Raw genomic sequence first — 18,637 nt, 5'->3', positions numbered from 1 at the left:
GAGAAAGGGAGAGTAATCAAGTAAGAAAAAAATATCTTCCCCTTTCCCCTCCACAGATTGACTCTCTAATGGAGAAAAACAGTAGGTATAATTGCTAATAGTTCCCAAGATACTGTTTCCAAAGTACAGAGTCCACGATGTTACTGAGTATAAATACCAAGTTAGAGTCGTGACCAGATATCTTATCGTCTCATAAGCCATTGCTATAACACTCAGTACCATAATGATCTGAAACCAGGGCCCGGAGAGGATAAACAACACTACAGAGAGCAAATACGGAAAATAATGTACTATAATACTCAATTTGGAAAACAGGCGCAGCAGAGTTGAGATTAAAGCAATCAGCATCATGACAAGTGACTATTAAGCAGGTCTAATCCTTACAACAATTTTAGTTTAACACACTCTGATCAGATCTGCTGTTATCTCAACCTTTCGGGCCCCACGTTGGGCGCCAAAAAGACTGTCGTGGTTTAACCTGGCCGGCAGCTAAACACCACGCAGCCGTTCGCTCACCCTCCCCCCTCCCTCTCTGGGACGGGGGAGAGAAATGGAAAGTGAATCCCGTGAGTTGAGATAAAGACAGTTTAATAAGACAGGAAAATAATAATAACAAAAATAATAATAACAATAATAATAATAATGATACAATAGTGATAATACGAAAGTAATAATAATATGTACAAACAAGTGATGCACAATGCAATTGCTCACCACTCGCTGACCGATGCCCAGCCTAACCCCGAGCAGTCCGGCCCCCTCCCCCCAGCTAGCCACCCCTATATATTGTTTAGCATGACGTCAGATGGTATGGAATACCCCTTTGGCTAGTTTGGGTCACCTGTCCTGGGTCTGTCCCCTCCCAGCTCTTACTGCACCCCCAGCCTGTCCGTTGGCAGGACAGAGCAAAAGGCTGAGATGTCCTTGGCTTAGTATAAGCACTGCTCTGCAACAATTAAAGCATCGGGGTGTTATCAGCACTCTTCTCATCCTAAGCCAAAACACAGCATTCCACCAGCTACTAGGAAGAAAATTAATTCTGTTCTAACTGAAACCAGGACAGTCTGCGAATGGCAGCAGCAGGAACTCGCTCACTGAGCTGATGTTGGGCATTTTCTGACATTGAACACTGTTGTCTGTAGAGCAGGTGAAGGCAGAAAAAGTTTAGAAGACAATTCTCTGAGGAAAACCTACTGCAAGCCTTAGAGCACTCTCATCTGAAGCCTTTCTCTTTGCAAAAGGAGCTTTCTGCGGCTCTATCGCTTGAGTCCCAGCTGATGCTGGGTGAGACTGGCACTGCAAGCATGGATTGCTGGGGACTTTAGAGGTGTCATAGAATCATAGAATCATAGAATATCCTGAGTTGGAAGGGACCCTTAAGGATCATCAAGTCCAACTCTTGACACCGCACAGGTCTACCCAAAAGTTCAGACCATGTGACTAAGTGCACAGTCCAATCTCTTCTGAAATTCAGACAGGCTCGGTGCAGTGACCACTTCCCTGGGGAGCCTGTTCCAGTGTGCAACCACCCTCTCTGTGAAGAACCCCTCCTGATGTCAAGCCTAAATTTCCCCTGCCTCAGCTTAACCCCGTTGCTGCGGGTCCTGTCACTGGTGTTAATGGAGAAAAGGTCTCCTGCCTCTCGACACCCCCTTACGAGGAAGTTGTAGACTGCGATGAGGTCTCCCCTCAGCCTCCTCTTCTCCAGGCTGAACAGGCCCAGTGCCCTCAGCCGTTCCTCGTACGTCTTCCCCTCCAGGTCTTTTACCATCTTCGTAGCCCTCCTCTGGACACTCTCCAACAGTTTCATGTCCTTTTTATACTGTGCTGCCCAGAACTGCACACAGTACTCGAGGTGAGGCCGCACCAGTGCAGAGTAGAGCGGGACAATCACCTCCCTTGACCTACTAGCGATGCCGTGCTTGATGCAGCCCAGGACACGGTTGGCCCTCCTGGCTGCCAGGGCACACTGCTGGCTCATATTCAACTTGCTGTCTACCACCACCCCCAGATCCCTCTCTTCTAGGCTGCTCTCCAGAATCTCATCGCCCAGTCTGTACGTGCAGCCGGGGTTTCCCCGTCCCAGGTGCAGGACCCAGCACTTGCTCTTATTGAACTTCATGTGGTTGGTGATCGCCCAGCTCTCCAACCTATCCAGATCCCTCTGCAAGGCCTTTCCACCCTCAACAGAGTCCACAACTCCTCCAAGTTTGGTGTCATCAGCAAACTTGCTCAAAATACCTTCTATTCCTACATCCAGATCGTTTATAAAAATATTGAAAAGTACCGGCCCTAAAATGGAGCCTTGAGGGACCCCACTGGTGACTGCCCGCCAGCCTGACGCAGCCCCGTTCACCATAACCCTTTGGGCCCTGCCCGTTAGCCAATTGCTCACCCATCGTATGATGTTTTTATTTAGCTGTATGGTGGACATTTTGTCCAGTAGGATCCTATGGGAAACCGTGTCAAAAGCCTTGCTGAAGTCCAAAAAAATCACATCAGCTGGTTTCCCTTGGTCCACCATAGGGGTGATCTTATCCTAAAAGGAAATCAGGTTAGTTAGGCAGGACCTACCCTTCACAAACCCATGCTGGCTGGGACCAATGACTGCTTTGTCCCCCAGGTGCGCCTCAAGAAGTTTGGGAATCATCTTCTCCGTGATTTTACCAGGCACTGACATGAGACTGACAGGCCTGTAATTGCTAGGGTCTTCTTTCTGACCCTTCTTGAAAATCGGCACAACATTTGCCAGCTTCCAGTCTACCGGGACCTCTCCAGATTCCCAGGATCGTTGAAAAATAATTGAGAGAGGTTCCGCGATGACGTCCGCCAGCTCTTTCAGCACCCGGGGATGAATCCCATCTGGACCCATGGACTTGTAGGGATCCAGGTGGAGTAGCAAATCCCGCACACGTTCAGGGTCGGTTGGGAGTTTGTCATCCCCACCGTCCCGGTCCTCCAGCTCAGGGCAGCCTGGGTCCCGAAGCCCATCATCGGCATTGAAGACAGAGGCAAAGAAGGCGTTAAGCATATCTGCTTTGCCTATGTCATTGTCTGTGAGGAGACCTTCCTTATCAAGGAGCGGCCCTATGTATTCTTTAGTTCTCCTTTTTCCATTCACATATCTAAAAAAAAACTTTTTATTTTCTCTCACAGACACAGCCAGCTTCAACTCTAGGTGTGCTTTAGCCACACGAATTTTCTCCCTACAAACACGAACAGCATCCCTGTATTCTTTCCATGACACCTGGCCCTCCTTCCAGTAGCGAAACACTCTCTGTTTCCGCCTAATCTCCATCAGAATGTTCCTGGTCAGCCACGCCGGCCTCCTGCCCCGCCTGCCTGACTTGCGATATTTAGGAACTGCCTGATCTTGTGCTTCTAGGAGGCATTGCTTAAAGAATGACCAGCACTGGTGGATATCAAGGCCTTCAAGAGCAGCTTCCCAGGGGACCTTGCTGACTAATTCCCTGAGCAGCCTGAAGTCCGCTTTCCCCATATCTAGGGATGAGGTTTTGGTGACAGTTTTCCTTCTGTCACCGTAAATTTTGAACTCAACCACTTCATGGTCGCTATGACCGAGGCGGCCAGCAATCACCACATCTCCCACCAGACCCTCTCTGTTTTCTAGCAACAGGTCTAGGAGGGCACCTTTCCTAGTTGGCTCCGTTAGCACCTGCACCAAGAAGTTATCATCTAGGTGCTTCATGAACCTCCTGGACTTGCTCGTGTCAGCCGTGTGGCACTCCCAGTTAACGTCTGGCAAGTTGAAGTCCCCCATAAGGACAAGGGGAGTTAATCTCGATGCCTCTCTTAGTTCTGTAAAGAATAATTTATCGGCACTATCGTCCTGGCCAGGCGGTCTGTAATAGACAGACTGTGTCATCACAGCTTTACCACAGTGTCATCACAGCGTCATCACAGCGTCATCGTAGCATCATCACAGCTTCATCACAGCTTCATCATAGCGTCATCACAGCTTCATCACAGTATTATCATAGCGTTATCATAGCATCATAGTAGCGTCATAACAGTGTCATCACAGTGTCATCACAGCATCATAACAGCATCATCACAGCGTCATAACAGCGTCATCACAGAATCATCACAGCGTCATCACAACATCATCATACCGTCATACCATCATCAGCACAGCGTCATCACAGCATCATCGCATCGTCACAAGAGCATCATCACAGCATCAACATAGTGTCATCGCAGCGTAATCACAGCATCATCACAGCGTCATCACAGCATCATCGTATCATCATATAGCGTTATCATAGCGTCATCACAGTGTCATCGTATCGTCATCACACGGTCACAAGAGCATCATCGCAGCGTCATCACAGCGGCATCGCAGCGTCTAATCAGCATCATCACAGCATCATCACAGCATCATCACAGCATCATTATAGCATCACCACAGCATCATCACAGCATCATCAGAGCGTCATCACAGCGTCATCGCAGCATCATCACAGTGTCATCAGAGCGTCATCGCAGCGTCACAAGAGCATCATCTCAGCATCATCATAGCGTAATTGGAACGTCATCGCAGTGTCATCACAGCATAATCAGTGTCATCAGAGCGTCATCACAGCGTCATCACAGAGTCATTACAGCGTCATCACAGCATCATCACAGCGTCATCAAAGCAACGTAACAGCGTCATCACAGCGTCACAAGAGCATCATCACAGTATCATCAGAGTGTCATCACAGTGGCATCGCAGAGTCATAACAGCATCATCAGAGCATCATCACGGGGTCATCAGAGCATCATCACAGTGTCATCACAGCGTCATCACAGCATAATCATAGCGTCATCAGATGTCATCACAGCGTCATTGCAGAGTTATAAGAGCATCATCAAAGCATAATCACAGAGTCATCACAGCGTTATCAGAACATCATCATAGCGTCATCATAGCATCATCTTAGTGTCATTGCAGCGTCATCGCAGCGTCATAACAGTATCATCATAGCATCATCACAGCATCATCACAGTGTCATCACTGCGTTATCACCGCATCATCACAGTGTCATGACAGCGTCTTCATAGCGTCATCACAGAATCATCGCAGTGTCATCACAGCGTCATCGCAGCGTCATCGCAGTGTCATAAGAGCATTATCAAAGCATCATCACAGAGTCATCACAGTGTAATCACCGCATCATCACAGAGTCATCACAGTGTCATCACAGAATCATCACAGCGTCATCACAGTGTCATCACAGCATCATGAAATTGTCATCGCAGTGTCATAAGAGCATTATCAAAACATCGACTTGGACTGGCGTACGCTTCGTTGGGTTAGAAACTGGCTGGATTGTGGGCCAAAAGAGTCGTGGTAAATGGAGTCAAGTCCAGTTGAAAGCCAGTCACTAGTGGCGTCCCCCAGGGCTCGTTGCTGGGGCTGGTCCTCTTTAATATCTTCATCAGTGATCTGGACAAGGCCATTTGCCGAGGCGATCGGCTCCGGGGCAGACGCGTTCTGCAGCGGAGCGGGGGATCGGGCCAGGCAGGGCTAACTTTCCGGCATCGAACCGACTTCAGGGAGCCGCCAGGAGCCGGCAGCCCTCGTGAGGGAGGCTGACGAGGCGAAGGCGGAGCCAGCAGCGTCAGCGGCGGGCTATTTAAACCGGGCGCCACCGCCATTTCACTGCCATTTGCCGAGGCGATCGGCTCCGGGGCAGACGCGTTCTGCAGCGGAGCGGGGGATCGGGCCAGGCAGGGCTAACTTTCCGGCATCGAGCCGACTTCAGGGAGCCGCCAGGAGCCGGCAGCCCTCGTGAGGGAGGCTGACGAGGCGAAGGCGGAGCCAGCAGCGTCAGCGGCGGGCTATTTAAACCGGGCGCCACCGCCATTTCACTGCCATTTGCCGAGGCGATCGGCTCCGGGGCAGACGCGTTCTGCAGCGGAGCGGGGGATCGGGCCAGGCAGGGCTAACTTTCCGGCATCGAACCGACTTCAGGGAGCCGCCAGGAGCCGGCAGCCCTCGTGAGGGAGGCTGACGAGGCGAAGGCGGAGCCAGCAGCGTCAGCGGCGGGCTATTTAAACCGGGCGCCACCGCCATTTCACTGCCATTTGCCGAGGCGATCGGCTCCGGGGCAGACGCGTTCTGCAGCGGAGCGGGGGATCGGGCCAGGCAGGGCTAACTTTCCGGCATCGAACCGACTTCAGGGAGCCGCCAGGAGCCGGCAGCCCTCGTGAGGGAGGCTGACGAGGCGAAGGCGGAGCCAGCAGCGTCAGCGGCGGGCTATTTAAACCGGGCGCCACCGCCATTTCACTGCCATTTGCCGAGGCGATCGGCTCCGGGGCAGACGCGTTCTGCAGCGGAGCGGGGGATCGGGCCAGGCAGGGCTAACTTTCCGGCATCGAACCGACTTCAGGGAGCCGCCAGGAGCCGGCAGCCCTCGTGAGGGAGGCTGACGAGGCGAAGGCGGAGCCAGCAGCGTCAGCGGCGGGCTATTTAAACCGGGCGCCACCGCCATTTCACTGCCATTTGCCGAGGCGATCGGCTCCGGGGCAGACGCGTTCTGCAGCGGAGCGGGGGATCGGGCCAGGCAGGGCTAACTTTCCGGCATCGAACCGACTTCAGGGAGCCGCCAGGAGCCGGCAGCCCTCGTGAGGGAGGCTGACGAGGCGAAGGCGGAGCCAGCAGCGTCAGCGGCGGGCTATTTAAACCGGGCGCCACCGCCATTTCACTGCCATTTGCCGAGGCGATCGGCTCCGGGGCAGACGCGTTCTGCAGCGGAGCGGGGGATCGGGCCAGGCAGGGCTAACTTTCCGGCATCGAGCCGACTTCAGGGAGCCGCCAGGAGCCGGCAGCCCTCGTGAGGGAGGCTGACGAGGCGAAGGCGGAGCCAGCAGCGTCAGCGGCGGGCTATTTAAACCGGGCGCCACCGCCATTTCACTGCCATTTGCCGAGGCGATCGGCTCCGGGGCAGACGCGTTCTGCAGCGGAGCGGGGGATCGGGCCAGGCAGGGCTAACTTTCCGGCATCGAGCCGACTTCAGGGAGCCGCCAGGAGCCGGCAGCCCTCGTGAGGGAGGCTGACGAGGCGAAGGCGGAGCCAGCAGCGTCAGCGGCGGGCTATTTAAACCGGGCGCCACCGCCATTTCACTGCCATTTGCCGAGGCGATCGGCTCCGGGGCAGACGCGTTCTGCAGCGGAGCGGGGGATCGGGCCAGGCAGGGCTAACTTTCCGGCATCGAGCCGACTTCAGGGAGCCGCCAGGAGCCGGCAGCCCTCGTGAGGGAGGCTGACGAGGCGAAGGCGGAGCCAGCAGCGTCAGCGGCGGGCTATTTAAACCGGGCGCCACCGCCATTTCACTGCCATTTGCCGAGGCGATCGGCTCCGGGGCAGACGCGTTCTGCAGCGGAGCGGGGGATCGGGCCAGGCAGGGCTAACTTTCCGGCATCGAACCGACTTCAGGGAGCCGCCAGGAGCCGGCAGCCCTCGTGAGGGAGGCTGACGAGGCGAAGGCGGAGCCAGCAGCGTCAGCGGCGGGCTATTTAAACCGGGCGCCACCGCCATTTCACTGCCATTTGCCGAGGCGATCGGCTCCGGGGCAGACGCGTTCTGCAGCGGAGCGGGGGATCGGGCCAGGCAGGGCTAGCTTTCCGGCATCGAGCCGACTTCAGGGAGCCGCCAGGAGCCGGCAGCCCTCGTGAGGGAGGCTGACGAGGCGAAGGCGGAGCCAGCAGCGTCAGCGGCGGGCTATTTAAACCGGGCGCCACCGCCATTTCACTGCCATTTGCCGAGGCGATCGGCTCCGGGGCAGACGCGTTCTGCAGCGGAGCGGGGGATCGGGCCAGGCAGGGCTAACTTTCCGGCATCGAACCGACTTCAGGGAGCCGCCAGGAGCCGGCAGCCCTCGTGAGGGAGGCTGACGAGGCGAAGGCGGAGCCAGCAGCGCCCCCTCCCTGGCCTTTCAAAAGCAGCCCCTAGGGAGCGCGAGCGACCAGGAGCGCGGCGACCAGGGCGGGCAAACAGGGCGTGGCGCGTCAGAAGGGAGTGGCGCGGCAGTTAGCGCGGCAGTTCGCGCAGGCAGGGCGAGCAGGAAGGGCGGAGAGCTACCCCCGCCCACACGAACGCCTCTTAACGACAGTCGTTAGCTAGGCGATAATGGTCTCCACCAGGCACGGAGCGCTCTGCAGGAGGTCGGTACACACCCAGACCGAGTACCCGCTAAAGAATGCAGCGGTTCAGGTCACGGGATGCAGGGAGTGTCAGAGCCTGTTCCTGCCATCGGCAGGAGGCAGAGACGCTGCGTGTGTTAGGTGTGAGCAAGTGGATGACCTGATCCGCATGGTGGCGGAGCTCAAGGAGGAGGTGGAGAGGCTGAGGGCCATCAGGGAGTGTGAGCGGGAGATAGACTTCTGGAGCAACTCCCTGCAGGGCCTCATGGAGAGGTACCGTGGTGAGACACCCCAAATGGGGGTGGACACCCTGCCCAGTCGCCGTCGGGCAGAGGGAGGGGACCTGGGAGTTGAGGAGGAATGGAGACAGGTCCCTGCTCGACATCGCAGGCGATGCCCTCCTCTTCCGACCCCACCTTCCCAGGTGCCCTTACAAAACAGGTTTGAGGCCCTGGAGAATGAGAGATCAACAGCAACTGAGGAAGAGATAGAAAGTGTTCCCAGGAGGATTCCTAGGGTGAGGAGGTCAACTCCACGCATCAGGACTGCCTCCACCAAGAACGAAAGAAGGGTGATTGTTGTGGGGGACTCTGTCCTTAGGGGAACAGAGGGCCCTATTTGTCGGCCTGACCCTACCCGTAGGGAGGTCTGCTGCCTCCCTGGGGCCAGGGTCAGGGACATTGCCAAGAAGGTCAAGCGCCTGGTACGGCCCACTGACTACTACCCGCTATTGGTCTTTCAGGCTGGTAGCGATGAAGTAGCAAAGAGAAGCCCGAAGGCGATCAAAAGAGACTTTAGGGATTTGGGGCAACAACTTAGAGGTTCAGGCGCACAGGTTGTGTTTGCCTCTGTCCTTCCGATAGGGGGGATGGAAGCTGAAAGGTGCGCTGTTCGCATAAACTCGTGGCTTCGTGACTGGTGTGACCGGCACAACTTTGGGTTTTTTGATCACGGGAAGGTCTATGCTACACCGGGCCTGATGGCACCGGATGGGATGGGCCTCTCTCGGAGAGGGGTAAGGATCTTGGGTCAGGAGTTGGCAGGGCTGATAGATAGGGCTTTAAACTAGGTAAGAAGGGGGATGGGGCTGAAGCAAGGACTGTTGGGGCTGTGCCAGGGGGAACAATGGCAAGGCCGGAGGATAAGGTAAAGGCCCAGCTGAAGTGCATCTACACCAATGCACGCAGCATGGGTAATAAACAGGAGGAGCTGGAAGCCATCGTGCAGCGGGCAGGCTACGACTTGGTTGCCATCACGGAAACGTGGTGGGACCAGTCTCATGACTGGAGTGCTGCGATGCCTGGCTATAGGCTCTTCAGAAGGGACAGCCAGCACAGAAGGGGTGGCGGTGTGGCTCTCTATATTAGAGAGTCTTTCGATGTTGTAGAACTCGAGGCTAGGAATGACAAGATCGAGTCCCTTTGGGTTAGGATCGGCAGGGACAACAAGGCTAGTGTCCTGGTCGGGGTCTGCTATAGATCGCCGAACCAGGATGAGGAGACGGATGAGGAGTTCTACAGGCAGCTGACAGAAGTTGCGAAATCGTCAGCGCTTGTACTCATGGGGGACTTCAACTTCCCTGACATATCCTGGAAGCACAACACAGCCCAGAGGAAGCAGTCTAGGAGGTTTCTGGAGAAAGTGGAAGATAGCTTCCTGACGCAGCTGATTAGTGAACCTACCAGGGGTGGTGCCCTGCTAGACCTTCTCTTCACAAACAGAGAAGGACTGGTGGAGGATGTGATTGTCGGGAACAGTCTTGGGCAGAGTGACCACGAAATGGTGGAGTTCACTATTCTTGGCGGGGCCAGGAAGGGAACCAGTAAAACCACTGTATTGGACTTTCGGAGGGCTGACTTTGGGCTGCTCAGGACACTAGTTGGTGGAGTCCCATGGGAGGCGGTTCTGAAGGGCAGAGGGGTCCAGGAAGGCTGGGCGCTCTTTAAGAGGCAAATCCTAATGGTGCAGGAGCGGTCTATTCCCATGCGCCCAAAGATGAGCCAGCGGGGAAGAAGACCAGCCTGGCTCAACAGAGAATTGTGGCTTGAGCTTAGGAGAAAAAAGAGGGTTTATAATCTTTGGAAAATTGGGCAGGCCACTAAGGAGGACTATAAGGATGTAGCGAGGCTGTGCAGGGACAAGATTAGGAAGGCCAAAGCTCGTCTGGAGCTCAATCTGGCTACTGCCGTTAAAGATAATAAAAAACGCTTTTATAAATACATCAACACAAAAAGGAGGACTAGGGAGAATCTCCATCCTTTACTGGATGCAGGGGGAAACTTAGTTACAAGAGATGAGGAAAAGGCGGAGGTGCTCAATGCCTTCTTTGCCTCAGTCTTTAGCGGCAAAACCGGTTGCTCTCTGGATACCCAGTACCCAGAACTGGTGGAAGGGGATAGGGAGCAGGATGTGGCCCTCACCATCCACGAAGAACTGGTTGGTGACCTGCTACGGCACTTGGATGTCCACAAATCGATGGGGCCGGATGGGATCCACCCAAGGGTACTGAGAGAACTGGCAGATGAGCTGGCCAAGCCCCTATCCATCATTTATCAGCAGTCCTGGCTATCGGGGGAGGTCCCAGCTGACTGGCGGCTAGCAAATGTGACGCCCATCTACAAGAAGGGCCGGAGGGCAGACCCGGGGAACTACAGGCCGGTCAGTTTGACCTCAGTACCAGGGAAGCTCATGGAGCAGATCCTCTTGGGAGTCATCATGCAGCACTTGAAGGGCAAGCAGGCGATCAGGCCCAGCCAGCATGGGTTTATGGAAGGCAGGTCCTGCTTGACGAACCTGATCTCCTTCTACGACAAAGTGACGCGCTGGGTGGACGAGGGAAAGGCTGTGGATGTGGTCTACCTTGACTTCAGCAAGGCTTTTGACACCGTCTCCCACAGCATTCTCCTCAAGAAACTGGCTGCTCTTGGCTTGGACTGGCGCACGCTTCGTTGGGTTAGAAACTGGCTGGATAGCCGGGCCCAAAGAGTTGTGGTGAATGGAGCCAAGTCCAGTTGGAGGCCAGTCACTAGTGGCGTCCCCCAGGGCTCGGTGCTGGGGCCGGTCCTCTTTAACATCTTCATCAATGATCTGGATGACGGCATTGAGTGCACCCTCAGTAAGTTTGCAGATGACACCAAGCTAGGTGCGTGTGTCGATCTGCTCGAGGGTAGGAAGGCTCTGCAGGAGGATCTGGATAGGCTGCACCGATGGGCTGAGGTCAACTGTATGAAGTTCAACAAGGCCAGGTGCCGGGTCCTGCACCTGGGGCGCAATAACCCCAAGCAGAACTACAGGCTGGGAGAGGAATGGTTGGAGAGCTGCCAGGCAGAGAAGGACCTGGGAGTGATGGTGGACAGTCGGCTGAATATGAGCCAGCAGTGTGCTCGGGTGGCCAAGAAGGCCAACGGCATCCTGGCTTGTATCAGAAACAGTGTGACCAGCAGGGCTAGGGAGGTGATCGTCCCCCTGTACTCGGCTCTGGTGAGGCCGCACCTCGAGTACTGTGTTCAGTTTTGGGCCCCTCGCTACAAGAAGGACATCGAGGTGCTTGAGCGGGTCCAAAGAAGGGCGACGAAGCTGGTGAGGGGCCTGGAGAACAAGTCCTACGAGGAGCGGCTGAAGGAGCTGGGCTTGTTCAGCCTAGAGAAGAGGAGGCTCAGGGGTGACCTTATTGCTCTGTATAAGTACATTAAAGGAGGCTGTAGCGAGGTGGGGGTTGGCCTGTTCTCCCATGTGCCTGGTGACAGGACGAGGGGGAATGGGCTAAAGTTACGCCAGGGGAGTTTTAGGTTAGATGTTAGGAAGAATTTCTTTACTGAAAGGGTTGTGAGGCATTGGAACGGGCTGCCCAGGGAGGTGGTGGAGTCACCATCCCTGGAAGTCTTCAAAAGACGTTTAGATGTAGAGCTTAGGGATATGGTTTAGTGGGGACTGTTAGTGTTAGGTCAGAGGTTGGACTCGATGATCTTGAGGTCTCTTCCAACCTAGAAAATTCTGTGAAATTGGGTGCACCTTCAGTAAGTTTGCAGATGACACCAAGCTAGGTGCGTGTGTCGATCTGTTCGAGGGTAGGAAAGTTCTGCAGGAGGATCTGGATAGGCTACACCGATGGGCTGAGGTCAACTGCATGAAGTTTAACAAGGCCAAGTGCCGGGTCCTGCACCTGGGGCGCAATAACCCCAAGCAGAGCTACAGGCTGGGAGATGAGTGGTTGGAGAGCTGCCAGGCAGAGAAGGACCTGGGAGTGATGGTGAATAGTTGGCTGAATATGAGCCAGCAGTGTGCTCAGGTGGCCAAGAAGGCCAACGGCATCCTGGCTTGGATCAGAAACAGCGTGACCAGCAGGGCTAGGGAGGTGATCGTCCCCCTGTGCTCGGCTCTGGTGAGGCCGCACCTCGAGTACTGTGTTCAGTTTTGGGCCCCTCGCTACAAGAAGGACATGGAGGTGCTTGAGCGGGTCCAGAGAAGGGCGACGAAGCTGGTGAGGGGCCTGGAGAACAAGTCCTACGAGGAGCGGCTGAGGGAGCTGGGCTTGTTCAGCCTGGAGAAGAGGAGGCTCGGGGGCGACCTTATCACTCTCTACAGATACCTTAAAGGAGGCTGTAGTGAGGTGGGGGTTGGCCTGTTCTCCCACGTGCCTGGTGACAGGACGAGTGGGAATGGGCTAAAGTTGCGCCAGGGGAGTTTTAGGTTAGATGTTAGGAAGAACTTCTTTACTGAAAGGGTTGTTAGGCACTGGAACAGGCTGCCCAGGGAGGTGGTGGAGTCACCATCCCTGGAAGTCTTTAAAAGACGTTTAGGTGTAGAGCTTAGGGATATGGTTTAGTGGGGACTGTTAGTGTTAGGTCAGAGGTTGGACTCGATGATCTTGAGGTCTCTTCCAACCTAGAAATTCTGTTATTATGCTGTGATGATGCTCTTGTGACGCTGTGATGATGCTGTGATTACGCTGTGATGACACTTTGATGATGCTATGATGACGCTGAGATGACGCTGTGATGACACTGTTATGATGCTGCGATGATGCAGCAAGGAAGCCGCGATGAAATAATGATGACACTGTGATGATGCTGTGATGACGCTGTGATTACACTGTTATGATGCTGTGATAATGCTGTGATGACCCTCTGATTGTGCTGTTAGGACACTGTAATGATACTGTGATGACGCTATGATGATGCTATGATGACACTATGACGATGCTGTTATGATGCTATGATTACACTGTGATGAGGCTGTCATGACGCTGTTATGGTTCTGTGATGCCACTGCGATGCTGCTGTGATGATGCTGTGATTATACTGTGATGACGCTGTTATGACGCTGTGAGGATGCTGTGGTGACGCTCTGATGATTCTGTGATGATGCTGTGATGACGCTGTGATGATGCTGTTATTACGCTGTGATGACGCTGCAATGACGCTGTGCTGATTCTGTGCTTACGCTGTTATGACGCTCTGATGATGCTCTGATGATGCTCTGATGATGCTGTTATGGCGCTGTGATGACACTATGATGACGTTCTGATGATGCTGGTATTACGCTGCAATAATGCTGCAATTACTGCGATGACGATGTGATGATTCTGTGCTGATGCTGTGATTATTCTGTGATGATGCTGTGATGACGCTGCGATTACTCTGCAAAGATGGGGTGATGATGCTATGATTATGCTGTTACGACTCTGCAATGACACTATGATAATGCTGTGATTATTCTGTGTAGATGCTCTAATGACTAGAGAGGTCAGCTCTGCCTCAGGATCTCATGGCCCAGCAGCAGGAATGTGACTGTGGCAGGGACTGTGAGGTCACTTCTGTCTCTGCACTTGATAGGGCAGCAGCAGGAACGTGTCACAGAAAGGGACTGTGAGGTCACTTGTGTCTGGAGGTGGCAGGTCAGCCTTGACTTCTCCCTGGGAGCTGCACTTTTGGGCTGACATCTGGCAGTGGCCCTGCTAGGCCAGCAGAAGGCACCTGCTTGGCATGCTGACTGGGGGATCCCCTCTGCCTCCACACCCAGGACGACCCAGACAGAAAGAAGGCCCCCATATGGGTTGTCCTGTCCCTTCTGCTTGAGTCCATGACTGCACAGCAGCAGGCACAAGGCTTGGCTGTGTCTAGCCAAGAAGCTGCAAGGCCAGCAGCAGGCCCCTGGCTTGGAAGCTGCTGCTGAGGTGACTTGTGTCTGGTTGGCTGAGAGGCCGCAAGGAGCCTGCTGGGTTGGGATGCCTACTTCAGAAGTGGTTTCCACCCTGACGGAGTTTACTTTGGTAATATGAAAGAGCAGGAGAGAAAAACTGCCAAAAAGTGCACCCTGGAATGTTGCCACCAGCCGTGAGGAGGAAGAAATATCCAGGGGAACAACTGCTCCGTCTGCTAGAGTTAGAGGCAAAGAAGGTGTTAAGAGCCTTTGCTTTACCTCCTTTCTTGTTACCAAGTTTCCCCTCACATCCAACAAATGATGATGATTCTCCCTAATCTTCCTTTATGTGAAGTATTTATATAAGCAGTTTTTATTTTCTTTGACAGTAATATACCGATGGAGCTGCAGCTGGGCTTTGGCCCTTCTAATTTTGACCTGCACAGCCCCATAACATTCAGGACACAGCTCCAGACAAACTGAAAGCATGCATGGGAGGAAAGCACAGAAGACTTTCCTCAAGTCCTGATGCTGCTGTCTTGTCAGAGATAGCACAATCACATGGAATTAGAACTGTCTGCCTGCAGACCTTAACGCCTGACAGAATGGAGAGTCAGTCCACGGGAACCTTGAGAAACCTCAAGATTTGTGTAAAGGAACATCGTGCCCTTTACAAGAAGAAGAGCCCTGTCCTGCACTGATGAAGAGTAACCCTACACATCAGGGCAGCGTGGGATGCTGCTGAGTGAGCAGTGCCCAGGAGGAGAAGGGCCTGGGCACCACGAGGGATGTCATACAAGCAGTGGTGCCTGCTCACTAGGAACCAGGCCAGCTTCCTACAGAGTTGCCTTACGAGGATCATGGCCACCAAGATGATATGAGTTATCAGACTCAGCTCATCTGTGTAAGAGACCACCAACAGAAGGGTCTGCAGCCAGCAGGGAAAGAGATACAGGTATGAGAGTCCTTAGGTAAGGCTGCTGTGAAAAGGATTAAGGGCTGTGACAAGACTGAGAGACCCAGCAGGACCCAGGTCTTTGTATCCATGGCTATGGCTGTTGTCTCTGCCACAGAGGCTTATGAGGAAACAGCTGACTGTAAAAGCACCAGGGCCTCATTGCCTCCTCGCCCCCACCCATGAAGCAGGCAGGGGTCGTACCATTCCCCTGCACTTGGCCATGCACATCCCCATCTCCTACTGCCCCACAGAGAGCCCTGAGCAAGGTGTGCAGGGAAAGGTTCTCCCTTCCCAGGGGATGGAGGTCAAGGCCTGGCTCTTGTGCTTGCTGACACACATCCAGTTTGTCCACACATAAGGGTCACCTTCACATTGCCTTTGTCTCCTTGTCCTCACTGCCTCCAGGGTTCTGCTCTAACGAGCTCCAAGGGAGGCTGTGTCAGTGCTGGCCCTCAGGGGGACACTGCAGGAAACTTGCCTCTGACTTGCACTTCTGGAGAGATGTCTTCAATTGTCTCTGAGTGCCTGAGGTTCGTGTGGGGGCTCATCAGCAAAGCCCTCAGAGGGGTGATTGCAGTGCCTTGGGCTGGTGCTGTGCTGCTGAGCTTGGCCGGGATCATGGGACAGAGAGAGCTGCTGGCAAGAGGGCCCTGTTGCAGAGAGACAGCTGTGCCCAGGAGCAGCTCCTCTGCACAGTGCAGCAGGGCTGGGGGCTCTGACCGCAGCTGGCACACAGAGAGGAGAGAAGGAGAGAGGGCTTGGAGGCACTGAGGAGCGCAACAACAGAGAGCAGCGTGTGGCAGGACACATCTGCAGGCTCTTGGCACTGTGAGGCTCTGGCAGCAGGGCACTGCAAGTGGGGTTGCCAGAGGGGACTTCTACAGCTGGCACATCCGACAGCTGATAGCATCTGCCAGGGTTGGTCTCTCTGTTTCTCCAGCAAGAAGTAGATGTTTTAAAGAATGGTATATATGATTGGATTTTTCAAGAGAAAGACCAAGGCAGAGTCTACCTGAAAAGCAAGACCTTTTCTGCAGTCTGTGCTTTCAGGTTACTGCAGCGGAGGGGAGGCAGGTTTCATGGTAATGGATTGTCAGGATTGTACAGGAGACTGAGACTCCTGGAGCACGGCATTGAGAAATTAATATGTCATTGATGAAATTTGAAAACTACCTTCCCAAACCTCATCTCATCGACTGCATCAATATCATCATAAAGTGGTCTTCTCACGTTTTATCCTAGCTGATCTTTAAGAGCTTCAAACTCATTGAAATCTCCTGTCTTTGGGAGGTGTCTGCAGGCCAAAGCAGAGCACACAGCATTTGCAATGAGCAGGAGCTGCCTCCTCTGCAGGCAGAGCTGCAGCACAGGAGGGTCTGCTGAGTGTCCGTCTGTCCCTCCCTGGCCTTGCCTCCCCTGGCAGCAGCACGCTGGCATTCCTCCTGGCTTCTCCAGCTGGCCGTGTTGCTGCTGGTCTTGTTCCCAGGCTGGCTGGGGATGGGGGTTTCACATGCCCATGGAGTGAGCCCTCGGTGTGCTTGGGGGAAGGGGAGTAAGGAGACAGGGTGAGGGGTGTGGAGATGGGCAATTTGAGCCTGGATTCTTCTGCCCTCAGCAGTGTTCAGGTTCTTTTGAAATGAACAACTGAGTACAACTTCCCTGAAGCTCTCACAGGGCAGCTGAGACCAGCACTGATCGAGAGGCTGGCTGTCGGCTCTGAGGGACACTCCGCACTAAAGGGACAGTCTCTTTGCCTCTGAGGATCCACAAGGTTTTACTTGGAGTGCAGCAGAATGCCCAGGATTTATGCCTTAGAAACAGTTCTCCATTGCGGTGGGGCAGCAAGAACCAAATCCACAAAACAAATAATTACATACCTAAATCTCCACACCGCTGCTCTGCAGTTGGGTGAACTAGGAGTAAAACTGGGGATATCTCTTTGATATCAGCAGTAAAGTTAATCTGAGTCTATCTCAATGTTCCTACCATGTTCCTACCATGCTACTTCCTCTGGCTGTAGTGCAGGACTGATTCTTCCATTGCCCACAGAAGAGTCCCCTGCTCCCAGAGGCACTCTCAGGCATTATCAATGAAACACAGCTTCAAAATACCTGCCTAGAAATGCACAAAATTTTGGTGATTTTAAATGAGAAAATTTGAAGTGTTTTCCTCAGATATTTCTGTGATACATTATCACTGCCTTTGTCTTCCTTGTACAGGACCTCATGACCAGAAATAACAGATGTCCAATGTCAGCTCTGTCAGTGAGTTCCTCCTGCTGGCATTCGCAGACACGCGCGAGCTGCAGCTCCTGCACTTCGCGCTCTTCCTGGGCATCTACCTGGCTGCCCTCCTGGGCAACGGCCTCATCCTCAGCGCCGTAGCCTGCCACCACCGCCTCCACACCCCCATGTACTTCTTCCTCCTCAACCTCGCCCTCCTCGACCTGGGCTGCATCTCCACCACTCTGCCCAAAGCCATGGCCAATGCCCTCTGGGACAACAGGGCCATCTCCTACCAAGGATGTGCTGCACAGGTCTTTCTCTTTGTCTTCTTTATCACAGCAGAGCATTGTATTCTCACTGTCATGGCCTACGACCGCTACGTTGCCATCTGCAAGCCCCTGCACTACGGGAGCCTCCTGGGCAGCAGAGCTTGTGCCCAGATGGCAGCAGCTGCCTGGGGCAGTGGCTTTCTCAATGCTGTCCTGCAGACTACCACTACATTTTCCCTGCCCCTCTGTCGAGGCAATGTTGTGGACCAGTTCTTCTGTGAAATCCCCCACATCCTCAAGCTCTCCTGCTCAGATGCCTACCTCAGGGAAGTTGGGGCTCTTGTGTTTAGTGTATTTTTAGGCTGTGCTTGTTTTGTTTTCCTTTTGTTGTCCTATGTTCAGATCTTCAGGGCAGTGCTGAGGATGCCCTCTGAGCATGGACGGCACAAAGCCTTTTCCACGTGTCTCCCTCACTTGGCTGTCGTCTCCCTGTTTGTCAGCACTGCCGTGTTTACCTACCTGAAGCCCAACTCGATCTCTTCCCCATCCCTGGACCTGGTGGTGTCATTTTTATACTCGGTAGTGCCTCCAGCAGTGAACCCCCTCATCTACAGCATGAGGAACCAGGAACTGAAAAATGCATTAAGGAAATTACTTTCCCACATAGTATTTGAGCACAAATAATATGCTCAGCATCTTAACAGTACTGAGCAAATTTGTCACAAAACACTTTATGAAATTGTTTATTCTTTTTTTTTTAAAATATGTGATAATATTATTTTGATTTAAGGAAATTTCTTCTCATCCTTCTATGTGTTGATATTTACTTTGACCCACTCATGTACGTTACTTTTAGCAATCTTCCTGTGTAGATTAAGGCAATAAAGAAGCCATGAG

General features: G+C 53.6%; 1 pseudogene; it reads left to right on the top strand.

Annotated features, from left to right (window-relative positions):
* The first annotated feature begins 17,392 nt into the window (after window positions 1-17,392).
* Window positions 17,393-18,424, top strand: LOC137846893 (olfactory receptor 14C36-like; annotated as a pseudogene).
* Window positions 18,425-18,637: the final 213 nt, after the last annotated feature.

The sequence above is a fragment of the Anas acuta genome, chromosome W, assembly GCF_963932015.1.
Source record: "Anas acuta chromosome W, bAnaAcu1.1, whole genome shotgun sequence".
Lineage (NCBI taxonomy): Eukaryota > Metazoa > Chordata > Aves > Anseriformes > Anatidae > Anas > Anas acuta.
Note: the sequence above shows the minus strand (reverse complement) of the source record. Positions and strands in the feature narration are given on the sequence as shown.